This window comes from Tupaia chinensis, unplaced genomic scaffold, assembly GCF_000334495.1.
Source record: "Tupaia chinensis unplaced genomic scaffold, TupChi_1.0 Scaffold000688_1, whole genome shotgun sequence".
Lineage (NCBI taxonomy): Eukaryota > Metazoa > Chordata > Mammalia > Scandentia > Tupaiidae > Tupaia > Tupaia belangeri.
In genome coordinates, this window is record NW_006160211.1 from 6,321,237 (window position 1) to 6,328,368 (window position 7,132).

Below are 7,132 nucleotides of genomic sequence, written 5' to 3' on the forward strand. Positions count from 1 at the left end.
AGCTTAGGAACAGAAGAGGACTGAATGAAATGTTCGTGAAAATACTTTGCAGAGTCAAAAGGTTCCTTAGAGCTCAGGTGCTATTATTTTTCGTGTATGTGTTTTCTTTTTCTTTTCAGTGAACTGTGGTTAGCTACAAGGCAACCCTGCCTAGGGAGGGTGGAAAGGAAATGGTTGAACCCCAAGTCAAAAATTCTAGCGGTTTGTGGATGATTAATTATTTGCACTAATAGCCCTTTTTTATAAGTTTGCCCATAGAGAAGAGAGGACTAGGCTTATTACCAAAAAATCTGAGCAAGGGAGTTCTATATCATTTCTGACTCTTCCTTACCACATTATCCCCTTTCCTTTGACCCCCTTGGCTGTGCTGCTTGGCATGCTGTCATTTTGGCAACTCTTCACCCAGCACTGAAATCTGAACTTGGGTATCGGATTCTCCTTTGTGGTTTGGTTTCAATAATTGAAGTATCTAAAAGCTTTGGGTGTGAATCGTGTATACTTTATAATTAATTTGGAACAAGGTATTCTATTGGAGGAAAATAATGAAGAATTGTGACTTTAAATACATATAACTGTTAAATAATCAAAACATGACACTGGCACATAGTTTAATTGTGTTTTTATAACATAAACCTTGAAGACAGAAGTATTTTTAAGCTTCTCGGTGTCCTCTTCTTTTCTAGTTTGGGTGTGTAGGAGTCTACTTATCAGACATTTGGTTAGTGCTGATGCTGGTTTGGCCTTTATAAAATCTATGTAAACATACCCCTAGACAGCTGTGTTTAATATAGTGAAGAATCATGGGGAGATTTTACAGTGTTTCTTGTCGGGACTTAGTGAGTGTGTATTTTAGTATTTAAAGGATGTGGTTTGGGGCTTTGAAAATGAGAGGGAAGCCTCCTAACTCCTAGCGAGTGCCTGTGTCTGGTTTGTTCTGTACTGGATGTTATTAGCAACATGGAAGTTTTTTCACCCTAGCTAAACTTACAGTATTAAGTTAAATAACTATATTGTGGAAGTTTTTGTTTACACATGATGAATAAGATTTTCTTTAGGCAGTTTTAGGTAACTAGAGTGTTAGGAAAAAGCTGTTACTCAAGCCGAATTACTTTTTGTTTTGTAGAAAAGTAACCAAGGTTAAGAGGGACCATGGCCTGGAGAGCTCCTCTGTTTCTCCACCTCCTCCACCTCTCGTCTCTGAGAATGCAGAGCGCTAGTTCAGGAAATGATGGGTGGAGTTGCTTAATTGCATCAACTTCCTGGGCTGCTCAAGTATTGATTAGTCAGACTCATAATGTTCCACTTAAGAGGTTCTTGCTGATTGGCTAGTTGAAGTCCTTAGGTTTGACGTTGAGTCACTCTAATGAAAGCCTGCCATGTCCAGGACACTATGCTGCACGCTCTATGAAGGATGCAGAAAAGAATGAGATTACCTCTACCTTGAAGACAACTTAAAATGTAGTAAGTGTCCCAGGGAAGGAACAGTTCTAGGAATTCAAAGGAGGCACACTGTAGCCATTTGGTGATAGAGTGGGAGTAGAGCAGTGGATGAGACCTGGGCAAGGAGGAGACCTGTTGGATAAGTGGTGTCAGTGGGTTAGGGGCAATCCAGATGTTAACAGGGTAGAGCAGAAAGGTTGAAATGCCCCACTGGGAATGTGAAGGGCCAAATAGAGGAGGAACTAAGAGGCAGGAGCTCTTTCTTAGTCCAGAAGCCCTTGAGATTTTCCCCAAACCTTGTAATACTGTTTATGTATACACTTTGGTGTTTGGGGGATCAGAAAACTTGGACCTTTTATCAGATTCTGAAATGGCCCAACATCCAAAAAAAGATCGATAACCACTCAGTTATCAACCTTTGGTGATGAGAGAGGATGGTAAGGCTCTTTAGAGAATTAAGGAAATTTTGCTACAGGGCAAACTTGTGTGGGAGGTAGGGTGGGATTTGGGGAATAGGGCTTGTGAAATGGTCCCCAGAGGAGATAACTTGCCTTGTTAAAACTGGGATTCCTATCCAGTAATTGAGGTTGATCCCTTATAGTGTAGATTAAGTGCCAAGGAAAGGCAGGTGTTTCCAAAGGAGTTCTAGGGTTATTTCTCCCCTTATTTGGAGACCAGATTGATGAAGCTATGGAAGACTAGAATGCCAGCGTAGTTTCTGGTGTTTCCTTTTCATGAAGTGCCTCTTTATGTGAAAAAAGTATTATGTGCTTGAACCTGCGGGAGATCTATAAAAATACACAGAGAACCTGTCCCCAATGAGCTGATGGTATGTAATGCTTTCCTTTGGCTTTTTGTTCAGCTTGGATCTGAGTATGTTCAGTTATCTTCAGCTATTTCCTAGGCAAAGAGAAACATTTCTATTAAAATAAACTTGAAGTGACTTAGATTTCCTTTTAGAGAATGGATAACCCACTGGGATGAGAGGGTTTAGAAATACTCTATGTGTTACTGTGTTTCTACACCTGATCTGGTGACTTTTAGGCAACTCATTTGACTCTTATGACTGTTGCTATATATGTGTATGTACACACAAACACACATATATAACTTTGTTTAAAATAGTAGAAGCCAGTTTTTAAAATGATTCAGAATATAGTATTCACTTTTATAATTTATCATTTAAAAATATTCATTAAGGGACCAGCAAATGGTGTAGTGGTTACGTCACTGGATTCCCACATAGTTGACCAAGTTCAAGTCCTGGACCTGGAGGCTTAAACTCACGCTGTGTGTGTGTGTGTGTGTCCAAAATCCTGAGTGAAGAATGACAGAGAAAGGATTAGGGCGTGGCCATCCCTGCTTGGGGTGGTGGTGGTGGATGATTTCTTGCTTTCTGTTTCTCTGGCTCTCCCTGTCTTTCTGGCAAGTACTTGCACCCTATAACCAAAAAAACCTCTCTCTTAAAAAAAAAAATCATTACACTTTCACTGGTCACTTTCCATGGTTATAAAATGTGAATAATAATTGAATCCATCTCATAAGAGTTGTCCTGAAGCTTAAATTAATTACACACACATACATGCACAATGAAGGTCTTTAGAACAGTATACAGTTATATGGTGAGTGTTTAGTAAACTGCATCATTTTTAGTAAATATATTTAAAAATTAATACAACCATTTCCCTCTCTCCCCATGGGTAAAATGTGGAAGGTGACTTGTTACAAAAGGATTTATAATGAAATGCTTTTAAATAGCAACATTTCCTATGCATTTGTTTAAATGTTTATATTTTTAAAATTGTAAAAGTTCTGTGCTCTTAAATAAGGCAGATTAGGGTACTAACTAGACCGCTCGTTTTAGGTTATGGAATGAGGGATTGAAAATCATGTGTTTAGTTAAGAAATGGATTAGTCTTGACCACTATTGTCTTTTAGTTTTTCTTATGTCTTTTTTTTTTCAGTTTTTAAAATTTTTTTATTTATTTACTGTTCAGTTTTCAGTAACGGGTGGGAGGATAGGGAGTCGATCAAGAATTTATGTTGTTGCCCTGTGTCTGAACCAGGAAGAAGTGACTGCATCAGAGAAGCCCTGGGGCTTAGTGGGGAGGTCCTTACCCTGAGTTCCTGCAGAGCGTCTGCCCAGGGAACCACTTATCTCTAGTTTCCTCACCCCAGATGGGTGGTTTGCAGCTCCACACTGTGTGCATAACAAACTTTTTAAGGCTTATCCACCCAGTGTTTTCCAAATGCTTCAATTTATTTCTTTCTCTTTTTAAAAAACCAGTAATCATGGAAAAATTTAGCTAATGCAGTCAAATGCTGTATCACTGAGCTATACCCCTGGGAGAATTTAGTTTATGTACAAAAACAGTAGGGTGATAACTCCCCATAAGTCAACAGTTTATCTTCTCCTGGTCAGTGCTGTTTAATCTGCACTCTCAACCGTGTACTCTCATATTATTCTGAAGACAATCTCAGACATTATACGTTAATCTGAACATATTTTAGGATGTATATTAGAGTTGAGAACCTAAAAATGCATACACATATGTATTCACACATATACACTTTACATTATGTCTGATTTGGGCTCCATATATGGTATATTTGGCCAATTGGTCTCTTAAGTCTCTTTTAATGTATGAGGTCCTCTAGCTTTTTCCTCTTACTTATTTTAACTTGAAATTTGTTTAAAGAAACAAGGCTTTGTTTTTATTCTGTGATTGTCCACAGTCTAGATTTTGCTGTTTTATGTCCCTCAGGTGTTGTTTAATACATTTGTTTCTTATATTTCTTGTAAATTGTTAGCTGGCTTTAAAGAATGGACTAGATTAGAACTGCCTTTTTTTAAGTGTATTTTTCCCCCATCAGGAGACATGTATTGTCTGGTTGTATTTCACTTTTGTGATGTTAACAGCTACTGATGATCGGGGTGGCGGGTGGCAGGTGGCATGGGTTGGGGCACTGGACTCCCACATGGCCGACCACGGTTCAAATCCTGGGCCTGGGCCTGGGCCTGGTGGCTTGTTTTCTCACTTTTCCTTTCCCTCTCACTTTTTTTTTTTTTTTGAGAGGTTTTCACTATAAGGTGGGTGCGAGACAGACAGAGAGAGACATAGAGACAGAAAGCAAGAAATCAACCCCCCCGGGGGGATGGTCACACCACAATCCCTTCTTCTCCATTCTCCTCTCGGGATCTTGGGCACGCACGCACACGCGCCCGGCGTGAGTTTTAAGCCACCGGGTCCGGGACGCGAACCGCAGTCGACTACGTGGGAGTCCAGCAACATAGCCATTATGCTAACTGCTGGTTCCCTCCCTCTCACTTGATACAGGTGAGCGTCTGTATCAAAATAAAAAATAATAATAGTAATGACAAATAAAATGAAAGAATTAGAAAAAAAAACTGGTGATCAATGCCTACCGAGATCCATTCATTAAGTAAAAGTTATAAAATGGTGATATTCAACAACTTTAAGTTACTTTCTTTTGAACTTGCTGTTCGCTGTATGATATTGTAGCAGTGGTTAAGACACAATGCATCATTTGGCGTTGAGACGTGCAGTATGCTATATTGGGTAGCTGATTACTGCAGAATAACTTCAGATCCCTGTAGTTTATGGTTAGGAAGTTGTCTCAGAGTGCTTACCGGTGGTTACTTCTCAGCTGGAAATAACGATTAGGAATTCGTACACACTCAAAATAATATATACTTCCCTTCTTGGGTAATATTATAAATACCTGCTTTAAAGTTTTATTGGTTCATGTTGTTGGTTTATTTTTAAAATGTGCTTAAATTTCCAAAAAATCACTTTGAGGCTTGATTTGGAATTGAGCAACAGCATCTAAAATATAAATGCTTAGTATAATTAGCTTTGGTATTACTTAGTGAAGATTGTTTTTAAGTTGAACAGATTTGTGTGTGTGTGTGTGTGTGTGTGCATGCCAACCCCCCCAAAAGGACTTAAGACACAATGCATCATTTGGCGTTGAGACGTGCAGTATGCTATATTGGGTAGCTGATTACTGCAGAATAACTTCAGATCCCTGTAGTTTATGGTTAGGAAGTTGTCTCAGAGTGCTTACCGGTGGTTACTTCTCAGCTGGAAATAACGATTAGGAATTCGTACACACTCAAAATAATATATACTTCCCTTCTTGGGTAATATTATAAATACCTGCTTTAAAGTTTTATTGGTTCATGTTGTTGGTTTATTTTTAAAATGTGCTTAAATTTCCAAAAAATCACTTTGAGGCTTGATTTGGAATTGAGCAACAGCATCTAAAATATAAATGCTTAGTATAATTAGCTTTGGTATTACTTAGTGAATAGTGTTTTTAAGTTTTACAGATTTGTGTGTGTGTGTGTGTGTGTGTGTGTGTGTGTGTGTGTGTGTGTGTAGGAGGACAATTATATAAGGGAGGTTTGAAAGATAATGTGATTTTAATGTGATTTTATTTAGTTTCTCATTTACATTTAAAATCTCATTTTATGCTACATTTTATATTTGTGTATTATCCAAAATGGTATGGGATTCACTTGATATATTTGAGGACTTCTGGGTCTGTCTTTTATCTTTATAATATATTTTTGTTTCTGAAAAGCCTTTTTTTTTTTTTTTTTTAAAGCCCAATCACACTGTAAGTACTAGAGTGCTTCAAAACTACCTAGAAAAATAGGATTAAAATACGGGTTTATTTTAGTGCAAAAATTTTTTTGTTTGTTTTTGTGAGATATTTTTGTTATAGGGCACGTGTACTCACTCACAGACAGAAAGTGAGAAATCACTTCCTGGGGGGATGGCCATGCCACAGACCCTTCTACATTCTCGGGGTGTTAGGTATGCACGCACACGCTCCTGGCGTGCATTTCAAGTTTTTATTTTTCTTTGAGGGATTTCCTGAGCGTTCAAAGTATACTTGAACTTTTAATTGTGTAATTGGACATATAAGGAACATTAAAGTGAATAGATGAGGAGATTACATTGAACTTTCTCAGCAGTTTCCCAGATGTGTCTTTGGCCAGTTTTCTTTCAGGTAACTTTCTAGAAAATAATGGTGTATTAAATCTAATGACTAGCAGTTTTGCTTGCTGGTGCTTCACCTTGCCATGAATACTTTCTATCCAGTACAAAGCTAGAGGGACCTCTACCTTCTCACCCTGTTTTCCAGAATAAGGCTGTTTCACTGAAATACATCAGTCATTAAATTCATAAATAGTAGAAAGTGGTGGAAACCAGGCAGATAAGCTTCCTGTCCTTGAAAGTTTACATCTTAGGGAAATTATCCACAGAGGATAATTCCTGAGGTAAAATAGTGGTTTGTCTTTTGCCTGGTTGTCTGGACATATTCAGAGTTGCTTTTTGAGGCAGAGCACGCCTGTGTGTAGGAAGAGAAGAGTAAAGGCTAGGTTTTAGAATATCACAACTTAACATTATTATTTGGCTATGGTATTGATCTGAAGAAAACGGATCACCTTTCAATAAAACAAAACTTCTAGTGATTTGGGAACCAGCAGTTAACGTAATGGCTATGTCGCTGGACTCCCACATAGTCGACCGCGGTTCGCGTCTTGGACCCAGTGGCTTAAAACTCATGCCGGGCGCATGTGTGTGCGTGCCCAAGATCCCGAGAGGAGAATGGAGGAGAAGGGATTGCGGCGTGACCATCCCCTCTGGGGGGTGATTTC

At 38.7% G+C, this 7,132-nt stretch overlaps 1 protein-coding gene across 6 annotated transcripts in view; it reads left to right on the plus strand.

Moving 5' to 3' along the window:
• FBXO34 (F-box protein 34) overlaps nt 1–7,132 on the plus strand; it is a 94,892-nt gene that overhangs the window by 61,792 nt on the left and 25,968 nt on the right. Inside the window, exon 1 of one of the 6 annotated variants that reach the window (XM_027776620.1) lies at nt 1,351–1,461. The exons of the other annotated variants lie outside the window; for them this stretch is intronic. The gene's annotated coding sequence lies outside the window, so the exon portion shown is untranslated. Of the gene's footprint in view, nt 1–1,350; nt 1,462–7,132 lie in introns of those variants that run through there. 6 annotated transcript variants of the gene reach the window in all.